Genomic DNA, 12,621 nt, shown 5'->3' with positions numbered 1-12,621 from the left:
ACTCGAACTGAAGCATTGACTTGTTTTTCTGTACTCAGTAAGTGCTTCCTGTTGGGGTAACTTTGGCAACCAGTGTCCACTTCCATTCACTATTCTCCACAGTCAACAATTTCCCTGAATTTAGTATTGTAGTGGAGATCCATGCACTATCACTGTCCTGTTGGAATATCCTCAAGTGGAGTCACTCATGATAACTACTTCCCATAAGTGCTCCCTTTTGGGGTTGTTTCTTCTGGGGCCTTTCCAACAGAATACTGAGAGCTGAGAAGATGATGTCAAGAATGGCCACACAACTGAATTGTACAGAGGTATTGACCAAATGATTGATTTTGAACAAGTCTGTTGCTTCACACTGGAAAACCTTCCCTTGAAGCGATACTTGGACCAGCTGAGATTCACATACCTCTGTAGAAAACAACACTTTCAAGTCCTCGTTAGTATAGTGGACAGTATCTCCGCCTGTCACCCGGAAGACCGGGGTTCGATTCCCCGACGGGGAGTATCTCTTCTTTTCTTCACATATGTCGGTAAAGGACGCGGCTGACATTCCACCGGACACCACCCAAAGATGGTTCACTCGTCTGGCAGTGCAATGGAGTCGAAAGAAGCTTGTGATAGACAATTGCGGCATTTTCCACTTTACTCCAATTCATGAGAAAATTTTGGTTTCCTTCAAGTCTAGTCTCTGTCACAACCCTAACATTTGGAATATAGACCACTTCTATTGCAGTGATGGATATTTGCTTGGGTGATTCTGCAAGGCAGGCAGGCTCTCAATGTGAGCGTTGGCTTTCATGCTTTTTGCCACCTCGTAATATTCTGAAACTTGCAATGGTCAAAAGCCTCACATGTGAACTCCAAGTGTCAGCAACACAACCCAGAGTTGCGTTGTGCAGTACGTGCTCTGTGTTGCAAACAACAAACTATTTGACAAATGCATTGGCCGGGAATCGAACCCGGGTGCCCCGCGTGGCAGGCGAGAATTCTCCCACTGAACCACCAATGCTTCTGATGGAATGATTCGTTTTCTTTTTTTTTTTTTAAAACGCACTTGCATCTCCTTGGTGAGATGAAATTTTCACACCGGAAAACATTCCCTAAACTCGATAGTTGGATCGGCTGCGATTCACATACCTCTGTCACAACAAAGTTGTGCCAAACTTTTTGGGCATTTCCCACTTTGCTCCAATTGACGGGAAAGATTTTGTTTCCTTCAAATCAAGCCTCTGTCACAACCATTACTTTTGGAAAATATGCCACTTCCAATGTTCAAGAGCCTCACATGTTGACAACAAGTCGAACACAAAGTGTCAGCAACACAACTCAGAGTTGCGTTCCTTTGTGTAGTACGTGCTCCCTATTGCAAACAACAAACAACTCAGAGAATACATTAGCCGGGAATGGATGCGGGATGTCCCACTTTCCCAAGAAAAGAAAGCATCCAAGCCATTCCACTGGATTTTTTTCTTGTCCAGATGCTAACTTTTGGTGAGGGGCAAGTCGATCAATTTGGGGGAAAACAAATCCAAATTTAGTCATTGCAAATTACAAACTTCATGTTTCATGAATGCAACAAAAATATATGTATATCTGTTAAATTCCTTTGTAAACCGATTTGGATGTAGTCCTTTGCAACTCATAAGTGTGAATGTAAATCAGAATCATTAGTCTGTGCATTCTAATGAACGACTCATCAATGTTTGGGAGCATCAGCGAATGGCCAGAGTGTCTATTGTTCTCGAGATACCTTGACTTCAAAACAAGGATACTCCTGAATCCCAGCTATTGAAACTTCATGAATAAAAGGTGGAGTTACTGTTGCTGAACAACTGGTCTAAAAAGAAGCCCTCAATATTGGACCACTGCACTTCCAGAGTGACATGGTGGAGTCACCGAAGCACCTCAGGAATAGGAGAAACCTCAGGATTTGCCCAACTGTGTTCTTCAAACTACAGTCCACTGAATGGTCTTCTGCTGGAAGATTCCCACTGGTGAGTGTTGTGGTCCTGTGATCTATTTTGGTGGTGATGTGCAAGTCTAGAAGTGTCCAGCAAGGAGAAACAAAGAAACGAGTCGACCAGATGATTGAGTTACTTTGGTTACTCGAACTGAAGCATTGGCTTGTTTTTCTGTACTCAGTAAGTGCTTCCTGTTGGGGTAACTTTGGCAACCAGTGTCCACTTCCATTCACTATTCTCCACAGTCAACAATTTCCCTGAATTTAGTATTGTATTGTAGTGTAGATCCATGCACTATCACTGTCCTGTTGGAATATCCTCAAGTGGAGTCACTCATGATAACTACTTCACATAAGTGCTCCCTTTTGGGGTTGTTTCTTCTGGGGCCTTTCCAACAGAATACTGAGAGCTGAGCAGATGATGTCAAGAATAAAGTCACATTTGTCATATTCAAGGTGACTAGATGATTTCAGCCTTCTCTTGACCCAATCTGAGCTCTTCCTTTCAACTTTCAAGAAGTTACTCAATTGCCAAAACCATTCGCTGTGACTACACACTGTTACTTTCAAGCCAGGCCTCTGTCATTACCCTAACTTTAGCATTCACTAGATTATCCAATGCAGTAAGTGCTACTTGTTGGGGTGATTATACCAGGCAAAACTACAACCTGGAAGTAAAGATTTTTTGACAAATGTCTCCTTGAGACGTCCTCAAATGGAGTCACTCATGATCGGTTATTTCCATAAGTGCTCCCATTTGGGGTTGTTTCTTCTGGGGCTTCTTCAACTGAAGACTGAAAGCTGAAGAGATGCTCTTTTGACAAAATCTGTCACCAACACAACCCAGACAGCAGCACAGACTTGCTTCCTTGATGCAGTAAGTGCTTCCTGTTGGGGTAATGTTGGGGACAACTGCCACCATGAGTCAGAAGGGTCCATGGCATGTTCCGTGGTTGTAAATCACAGTCATCAGTCTATGCATTCTAATGAACGACTCATCAATGTCTGGGAGCATCAGCGAATGGCCAGAGTGTCTATTGTTCTAGAGAAACCTTGACTTCAAAACAAGGATACTCCTGAATCCCAGCTATGGAAACTTCATGAATAAAAGGTGGAGTTACTGTTCCTTGGCTGAACAAATGGTCTAAAAAGAAGCCCTCAATATTGGACCACTGCACTTCCAGAGTGACATGGTTGAGTCACTGAAGCACCTCAGGAATAGGAGAAACCTCAGGATGTGCCCAACTGTGTTCTTCAAACTACAGTCCACTGAATGGTCTTCTGCTGGAAGATTCCCACTGGTGAGTGTTGTGGTCCTGTGATCTATTTTGGTGGTGATGTACAAGTCTAGAAGTGTCCAGCAAGGAGAAACAAAGAAACGAGTCGACCAGATGATAGAGTTACTTTGGTTACTCGAACTGAAGCATTGACTTGTTTTTCTGTACTCAGTAAGTGCTTCCTGTTGGGGCAACCAGTGTCCACTTCCATTCACTATTCTCCACAGTCAACAATTTCCCTGAATTTAGTATTGTAGTGGAGATCCATGCACTATCACTGTCCTGTTGGAATATCCTCAAGTGGAGTCACTCATGATAACTACTTCCCATAAGTGCTCCCTTTTGGGTTGTTTCTTCTGGGGCCTTTCCAACAGAATACTGAGAGCTGAGCAGATGATGTCAAGAATGGCCACACAACTGAATTGTACAGAGGTATTGACCAAATGATTGATTTTGAACAAGTCTGTTGCTTCACACTGGAAAACCTTCCCTTGAAGCGATACTTGGACCAGCTGAGATTCACATACCTCTGTAGAAAACAACACTTTCAAGTCCTCGTTAGTATAGTGGACAGTATCTCCGCCTGTCACGCGGAAGACCGGGGTTCGATTCCCCGACGGGGAGTATCTCTTCTTTTCTTCACATATGTCGGTAAAGGACGCGGCTGACATTCCACCGGACACCACCCAAAGATGGTTCACTCGTCTGGCAGTGCAATGGAGTCGAAAGAAGCTTGTGATAGACAATTGCGGCATTTTCCACTTTACTCCAATTCATGAGAAAATTTTGGTTTCCTTCAAGTCTAGTCTCTGCCACAACCCTAACATTTGGAATATAGACCACTTCTATTGCAGTGATGGATATTTGCTTGGGTGATTCTGCAAGGCAGGCAGGCTCTCAATGTGAGCGTTGGCTTTCATGCTTTTTGCCACCTCGTAATATTCTGAAACTTGCAATGGTCAAAAGCCTCACATGTGAACTCCAAGTGTCAGCAACACAACCCAGAGTTGCGTTGTGCAGTACGTGCTCTGTGTTGCAAACAACAAACTATTTGACAAATGCATTGGCCGGGAATCGAACCCGGGTCCCCCGCGTGGCAGGCGAGAATTCTCCCACTGAACCACCAATGCTTCTGATGGAATGATTCTTTTTCTTTTTTTTTTTTTAAACGCACTTGCATCTCCTTGGTGAGATGAAATTTTCACACCGGAAAACATTCCCTAAACTCGATAGTTGGATCGGCTGCGATTCACATACCTCTGTCACAACAAAGTTGTGCCAAACTTTTTGGGCATTTCCCACTTTGCTCCAATTGACGGGAAAGATTTTGTTTCCTTCAAATCAAGCCTCTGTCACAACCATTACTTTTGGAAAATATGCCACTTCCAATGTTCAAGAGCCTCACATGTTGACAACAAGTCGAACACAAAGTGTCAGCAACACAACTCAGAGTTGCGTTCCTTTGTGTAGTATGTGCTCCCTATTGCAAACAACAAAAAACTCAGAGAATGAATTAGCCGGGAATGGATGCGGGATGTCCCACTTTCCCAAGAAAAGAAAGCATCCAAGCCATTCCACTGGATTTTTTTCTTGTCCAGATGCTAACTTTTGGTGAGGGGCAAGTCGATCAATTTGGGGGAAAACAAATCCAAATTTAGTCATTGCAAATTACAAACTTCATGTTTCATGAATGCAACAAAAATATATGTATATCTGTTAAATTCCTTTGTAAACCGATTTGGATGTAGTCCTTTGCAACTCATAAGTGTGAATGTAAATCAGAATCATTAGTCTGTGCATTCTAATGAACGACTCATCAATGTTTGGGAGCATCAGCGAATGGCCAGAGTGTCTATTGTTCTAGAGAAACCTTGACTTCAAAACAAGGATACTCCTGAATCCCAGCTATTGAAACTTCATGAATAAAAGGTGGAGTTACTGTTGCTGAACAACTGGTCTAAAAAGAAGCCCTCAATATTGGACCACTGCACTTCCAGAGTGACATGGTTGAGTCACTGAAGCACCTCAGGAATAGGAGAAACCTCAGGATTTGCCCAACTGTGTTCTTCAAACTACAGTCCACTCAATGGTCTTCTGCTGGAAGATTCCCACTGGTGAGTGTTGTGGTCCTGTGATCTATTTTGGTGGTGATGTGCAAGTCTAGAAGTGTCCAGCAAGGAGAAACAAAGAAACGAGTCGACCAGATGATTGAGTTACTTTGGTTACTCGAACTGAAGCATTGGCTTGTTTTTCTGTACTCAGTAAGTGCTTCCTGTTGGGGTAACTTTGGCAACCAGTGTCCACTTCCATTCACTATTCTCCACAGTCAACAATTTCCCTGAATTTAGTATTGTATTGTAGTGTAGATCCATGCACTATCACTGTCCTGTTGGAATATCCTCAAGTGGAGTCACTCATGATAACTACTTCACATAAGTGCTCCCTTTTGGGGTTGTTTCTTCTGGGGCCTTTCCAACAGAATACTGAGAGCTGAGCAGATGATGTCAAGAATAAAGTCACATTTGTCATATTCAAGGTGACTAGATGATTTCAGCCTTCTCTTGACCCAATCTGAGCTCTTCCTTTCAACTTTCAAGAAGTTACTCAATTGCCAAAACCATTCGCTGTGACTACACACTGTTACTTTCAAGCCAGGCCTCTGTCATTACCCTAACTTTAGCATTCACTAGTTTATCCAATGCAGTAAGTGCTACTTGTTGGGGTGATTATACCAGGCAAAACTACAACCTGGAAGTAAAGATTTTTTGACAAATGTCTCCTTGAGACGTCCTCAAATGGAGTCACTCATGATCGGTTATTTCCATAAGTGCTCCCATTTGGGGTTGTTTCTTCTGGGGCTTCTTCAACTGAAGACTGAAAGCTGAAGAGATGCTCTTTTGACAAAATCTGTCACCAACACAACCCAGACAGCAGCACAGACTTGCTTCCTTGATGCAGTAAGTGCTTCCTGTTGGGGTAATGTTGGGGACAACTGCCACCATGAGTCAGAAGGGTCCATGGCATGTTCCGTGGTTGTAAATCACAGTCATCAGTCTATGCATTCTAATGAACGACTCATCAATGTCTGGGAGCATCAGCGAATGGCCAGAGTGTCTATTGTTCTCGAGATACCTTGACTTCAAAACAAGGATACTCCTGAATCCCAGCTATGGAAACTTCATGAATAAAAGGTGGAGTTACTGTTCCTTGGCTGAACAAATGGTCTAAAAAGAAGCCCTCAATATTGGACCACTGCACTTCCAGAGTGACATGGTTGAGTCACTGAAGCACCTCAGGAATAGGAGAAACCTCAGGATGTGCCCAACTGTGTTCTTCAAACTACAGTCCACTGAATGGTCTTCTGCTGGAAGATTCCCACTGGTGAGTGTTGTGGTCCTGTGATCTATTTTGGTGGTGATGTACAAGTCTAGAAGTGTCCAGCAAGGAGAAACAAAGAAACGAGTCGACCAGATGATTGAGTTACTTTGGTTACTCGAACTGAAGCATTGGCTTGTTTTTCTGTACTCAGTAAGTGCTTCCTGTTGGGGTAACTTTGGTAACCAGTGTCCACTTCCATTCACTATTCTCCACAGTCAACAATTTCCCTGAATTTAGTATTGTATTGTAGTGTAGATCCATGCACTATCACTGTCCTGTTGGAATATCCTCAAGTGGAGTCACTCATGATAACTACTTCACATAAGTGCTCCCTTTTGGGGTTGTTTCTTCTGGGGCCTTTCCAACAGAATACTGAGAGCTGAGCAGATGATGTCAAGAATAAAGTCACATTTGTCATATTCAAGGTGACTAGATGATTTCAGCCTTCTCTTGACCCAATCTGAGCTCTTCCTTTCAACTTTCAAGAAGTTACTCAATTGCCAAAACCATTCGCTGTGACTACACACTGTTACTTTCAAGCCAGGCCTCTGTCATTACCCTAACTTTAGCATTCACTAGATTATCCAATGCAGTAAGTGCTACTTGTTGGGGTGATTATACCAGGCAAAACTACAACCTGGAAGTAAAGATTTTTTGACAAATGTCTCCTTGAGACGTCCTCAAATGGAGTCACTCATGATCGGTGATGCTGAAGAGATGCTCTTTTGACAAAATCTGTCACCAACACAACCCAGACAGCAGCACAGACTTGCTTCCTTGATGCAGTAAGTGCTTCCTGTTGGGGTAATGTTGGGGACAACTGCCACCATGAGTCAGAAGGGTCCATGGCATGTTCCGTGGTTGTAAATCACACTCATCAGTCTATGCATTCTAATGAACGACTCATCAATGTTTGGGAGCATCAGCGAATGGCCAGAGTGTCTATTGTTCTAGAGAAACCTTGACTTCAAAACAAGGATACTCCTGAATCCCAGCTATTGAAACTTCATGAATAAAAGGTGGAGTTACTGTTCCTTGGCTGAACAAATGGTCTAAAAAGAAGCCCTCAATATTGGACCACTGCACTTCCAGAGTGACATGGTTGAGTCACTGAAGCACCTCAGGAATAGGAGAAACCTCAGGATGTGCCCAACTGTGTTCTTCAAACTACAGTCCACTGAATGGTCTTCTGCTGGAAGATTCCCACTGGTGAGTGTTGTGGTCCCGTGATCTATTTTGGTGGTGATGTACAAGTCTAGAAGTGTCCAGCAAGGAGAAACAAAGAAACGAGTCGACCAGATGATAGAGTTACTTTGGTTACTCGAACTGAAGCATTGGCTTGTTTTTCTGTACTCAGTAAGTGCTTCCTGTTGGGGTAACTTTGGCAACCAGTGTCCACTTCCATTCACTATTCTTCACAGTCAACAATTTCCCTGAATTTAGTATTGTAGTGTAGATCCATGCACTATCACTGTCCTGTTGGAATATCCTCAAGTGGAGTCACTCATGATAACTACTTCACATAAGTGCTCCCTTTTGGGGTTGTTTCTTCTGGGGCCTTTCCAACAGAATACTGAGAGCTGAGCAGATGATGTCAAGAATAAAGTCACATTTGTCATATTCAAGGTGACTAGATGATTTCAGCCTTCTCTTGACCCAATCTGAGCTCTTCCTTTCAACTTTCAAGAAGTTACTCAATTGCCAAAACCATTCGCTGTGACTACACACTGTTACTTTCAAGCCAGGCCTCTGTCATTACCCTAACTTTAGCATTCACTAGATTATCCAATGCAGTAAGTGCTACTTGTTGGGGTGATTATACCAGGCAAAACTACAACCTGGAAGTAAAGATTTTTTGACAAATGTCTCCTTGAGACGTCCTCAAATGGAGTCACTCATGATCGGTTATTTCCATAAGTGCTCCCATTTGGGGTTGTTTCTTCTGGGGCTTCTTCAACTGAAGACTGAAAGCTGAAGAGATGCTCTTTTGACAAAATCTGTCACCAACACAACCCAGACAGCAGCACAGACTTGCTTCCTTGATGCAGTAAGTGCTTCCTGTTGGGGTAATGTTGGGGACAACTGCCACCATGAGTCAGAAGGGTCCATGGCATGTTCCGTGGTTGTAAATCACAGTCATCAGTCTATGCATTCTAATGAACGACTCATCAATGTCTGGGAGCATCAGCGAATGGCCAGAGTGTCTATTGTTCTCGAGATACCTTGACTTCAAAACAAGGATACTCCTGAATCCCAGCTATGGAAACTTCATGAATAAAAGGTGGAGTTACTGTTCCTTGGCTGAACAAATGGTCTAAAAAGAAGCCCTCAATATTGGACCACTGCACTTCCAGAGTGACATGGTTGAGTCACTGAAGCACCTCAGGAATAGGAGAAACCTCAGGATGTGCCCAACTGTGTTCTTCAAACTACAGTCCACTGAATGGTCTTCTGCTGGAAGATTCCCACTGGTGAGTGTTGTGGTCCTGTGATCTATTTTGGTGGTGATGTACAAGTCTAGAAGTGTCCAGCAAGGAGAAACAAAGAAACGAGTCGACCAGATGATAGAGTTACTTTGGTTACTCGAACTGAAGCATTGACTTGTTTTTCTGTACTCAGTAAGTGCTTCCTGTTGGGGTAACTTTGGCAACCAGTGTCCACTTCCATTCACTACTCTCCACAGTCAACAATTTCCCTGAATTTAGTATTGTAGTGGAGATCCATGCACTATCACTGTCCTGTTGGAATATCCTCAAGTGGAGTCACTCATGATAACTACTTCCCATAAGTGCTCCCTTTTGGGGTTGTTTCTTCTGGGGCCTTTCCAACAGAATACTGAGAGCTGAGAAGATGATGTCAAGAATGGCCACACAACTGAATTGTACAGAGGTATTGACCAAATGATTGATTTTGAACAAGTCTGTTGCTTCACACTGGAAAACCTTCCCTTGAAGCGATACTTGGACCAGCTGAGATTCACATACCTCTGTAGAAAACAACACTTTCAAGTCCTCGTTAGTATAGTGGACAGTATCTCCGCCTGTCACCCGGAAGACCGGGGTTCGATTCCCCGACGGGGAGTATCTCTTCTTTTCTTCACATATGTCGGTAAAGGACGCGGCTGACATTCCACCGGACACCACCCAAAGATGGTTCACTCGTCTGGCAGTGCAATGGAGTCGAAAGAAGCTTGTGATAGACAATTGCGGCATTTTCCACTTTACTCCAATTCATGAGAAAATTTTGGTTTCCTTCAAGTCTAGTCTCTGTCACAACCCTAACATTTGGAATATAGACCACTTCTATTGCAGTGATGGATATTTGCTTGGGTGATTCTGCAAGGCAGGCAGGCTCTCAATGTGAGCGTTGGCTTTCATGCTTTTTGCCACCTCGTAATATTCTGAAACTTGCAATGGTCAAAAGCCTCACATGTGAACTCCAAGTGTCAGCAACACAACCCAGAGTTGCGTTGTGCAGTACGTGCTCTGTGTTGCAAACAACAAACTATTTGACAAATGCATTGGCCGGGAATCGAACCCGGGTGCCCCGCGTGGCAGGCGAGAATTCTCCCACTGAACCACCAATGCTTCTGATGGAATGATTCGTTTTCTTTTTTTTTTTTTTAAACGCACTTGCATCTCCTTGGTGAGATGAAATTTTCACACCGGAAAACATTCCCTAAACTCGATAGTTGGATCGGCTGCGATTCACATACCTCTGTCACAACAAAGTTGTGCCAAACTTTTTGGGCATTTCCCACTTTGCTCCAATTGACGGGAAAGATTTTGTTTCCTTCAAATCAAGCCTCTGTCACAACCATTACTTTTGGAAAATATGCCACTTCCAATGTTCAAGAGCCTCACATGTTGACAACAAGTCGAACACAAAGTGTCAGCAACACAACTCAGAGTTGCGTTCCTTTGTGTAGTACGTGCTCCCTATTGCAAACAACAAACAACTCAGAGAATACATTAGCCGGGAATGGATGCGGGATGTCCCACTTTCCCAAGAAAAGAAAGCATCCAAGCCATTCCACTGGATTTTTTTCTTGTCCAGATGCTAACTTTTGGTGAGGGGCAAGTCGATCAATTTGGGGGAAAACAAATCCAAATTTAGTCATTGCAAATTACAAACTTCATGTTTCATGAATGCAACAAAAATATATGTATATCTGTTAAATTCCTTTGTAAACCGATTTGGATGTAGTCCTTTGCAACTCATAAGTGTGAATGTAAATCAGAATCATTAGTCTGTGCATTCTAATGAACGACTCATCAATGTTTGGGAGCATCAGCGAATGGCCAGAGTGTCTATTGTTCTAGAGAAACCTTGACTTCAAAACAAGGATACTCCTGAATCCCAGCTATTGAAACTTCATGAATAAAAGGTGGAGTTACTGTTGCTGAACAACTGGTCTAAAAAGAAGCCCTCAATATTGGACCACTGCACTTCCAGAGTGACATGGTGGAGTCACCGAAGCACCTCAGGAATAGGAGAAACCTCAGGATTTGCCCAACTGTGTTCTTCAAACTACAGTCCACTGAATGGTCTTCTGCTGGAAGATTCCCACTGGTGAGTGTTGTGGTCCTGTGATCTATTTTGGTGGTGATGTGCAAGTCTAGAAGTGTCCAGCAAGGAGAAACAAAGAAACGAGTCGACCAGATGATTGAGTTACTTTGGTTACTCGAACTGAAGCATTGGCTTGTTTTTCTGTACTCAGTAAGTGCTTCCTGTTGGGGTAACTTTGGCAACCAGTGTCCACTTCCATTCACTATTCTCCACAGTCAACAATTTCCCTGAATTTAGTATTGTATTGTAGTGTAGATCCATGCACTATCACTGTCCTGTTGGAATATCCTCAAGTGGAGTCACTCATGATAACTACTTCACATAAGTGCTCCCTTTTGGGGTTGTTTCTTCTGGGGCCTTTCCAACAGAATACTGAGAGCTGAGCAGATGATGTCAAGAATAAAGTCACATTTGTCATATTCAAGGTGACTAGATGATTTCAGCCTTCTCTTGACCCAATCTGAGCTCTTCCTTTCAACTTTCAAGAAGTTACTCAATTGCCAAAACCATTCGCTGTGACTACACACTGTTACTTTCAAGCCAGGCCTCTGTCATTACCCTAACTTTAGCATTCACTAGATTATCCAATGCAGTAAGTGCTACTTGTTGGGGTGATTATACCAGGCAAAACTACAACCTGGAAGTAAAGATTTTTTGACAAATGTCTCCTTGAGACGTCCTCAAATGGAGTCACTCATGATCGGTTATTTCCATAAGTGCTCCCATTTGGGGTTGTTTCTTCTGGGGCTTCTTCAACTGAAGACTGAAAGCTGAAGAGATGCTCTTTTGACAAAATCTGTCACCAACACAACCCAGACAGCAGCACAGACTTGCTTCCTTGATGCAGTAAGTGCTTCCTGTTGGGGTAATGTTGGGGACAACTGCCACCATGAGTCAGAAGGGTCCATGGCATGTTCCGTGGTTGTAAATCACAGTCATCAGTCTATGCATTCTAATGAACGACTCATCAATGTCTGGGAGCATCAGCGAATGGCCAGAGTGTCTATTGTTCTCGAGATACCTTGACTTCAAAACAAGGATACTCCTGAATCCCAGCTATGGAAACTTCATGAATAAAAGGTGGAGTTACTGTTCCTTGGCTGAACAAATGGTCTAAAAAGAAGCCCTCAATATTGGACCACTGCACTTCCAGAGTGACATGGTTGAGTCACTGAAGCACCTCAGGAATAGGAGAAACCTCAGGATTTGCCCAACTGTGTTCTTCAAACTACAGTCCACTGAATGGTCTTCTGCTGGAAGATTCCCACTGGTGAGTGTTGTGGTCCTGTGATCTATTTTGGTGGTGATGTACAAGTCTAGAAGTGTCCAGCAAGGAGAAACAAAGAAACGAGTCGACCAGATGATAGAGTTACTTTGGTTACTCGAACTGAAGCATTGGCTTGTTTTTCTGTACTCAGTAAGTGCTTCCTGTTGGGGTAA

General features: G+C 43.2%; 4 non-coding genes across 4 annotated transcripts; 1 reads left to right on the top strand and 3 right to left on the bottom strand.

Moving 5' to 3' along the window:
* Window positions 1-935: 935 nt before the first annotated feature.
* trnag-gcc (transfer RNA glycine (anticodon GCC)) lies at window positions 936-1,006 on the bottom strand. Its single transcript has one exon. It is a non-coding gene; the product is annotated as a tRNA-Gly (tRNA).
* Window positions 1,007-3,786: 2,780 nt separating this feature from the next.
* On the top strand, window positions 3,787-3,858 carry trnad-guc (transfer RNA aspartic acid (anticodon GUC)). The gene has a single exon. It is a non-coding gene; the product is annotated as a tRNA-Asp (tRNA).
* A 435-nt stretch (window positions 3,859-4,293) lies between these two features.
* Window positions 4,294-4,364, bottom strand: trnag-gcc (transfer RNA glycine (anticodon GCC)). Its single transcript has one exon. It is a non-coding gene; the product is annotated as a tRNA-Gly (tRNA).
* Window positions 4,365-10,128: 5,764 nt separating this feature from the next.
* On the bottom strand, window positions 10,129-10,199 carry trnag-gcc (transfer RNA glycine (anticodon GCC)). The gene has a single exon. It is a non-coding gene; the product is annotated as a tRNA-Gly (tRNA).
* Window positions 10,200-12,621: the final 2,422 nt, after the last annotated feature.

This window comes from Synchiropus splendidus, chromosome 13, assembly GCF_027744825.2.
Source record: "Synchiropus splendidus isolate RoL2022-P1 chromosome 13, RoL_Sspl_1.0, whole genome shotgun sequence".
In the NCBI taxonomy this organism is placed as follows: domain Eukaryota; kingdom Metazoa; phylum Chordata; class Actinopteri; order Syngnathiformes; family Callionymidae; genus Synchiropus; species Synchiropus splendidus.
This window is presented reverse-complemented; position numbering and strand designations above follow the sequence as displayed.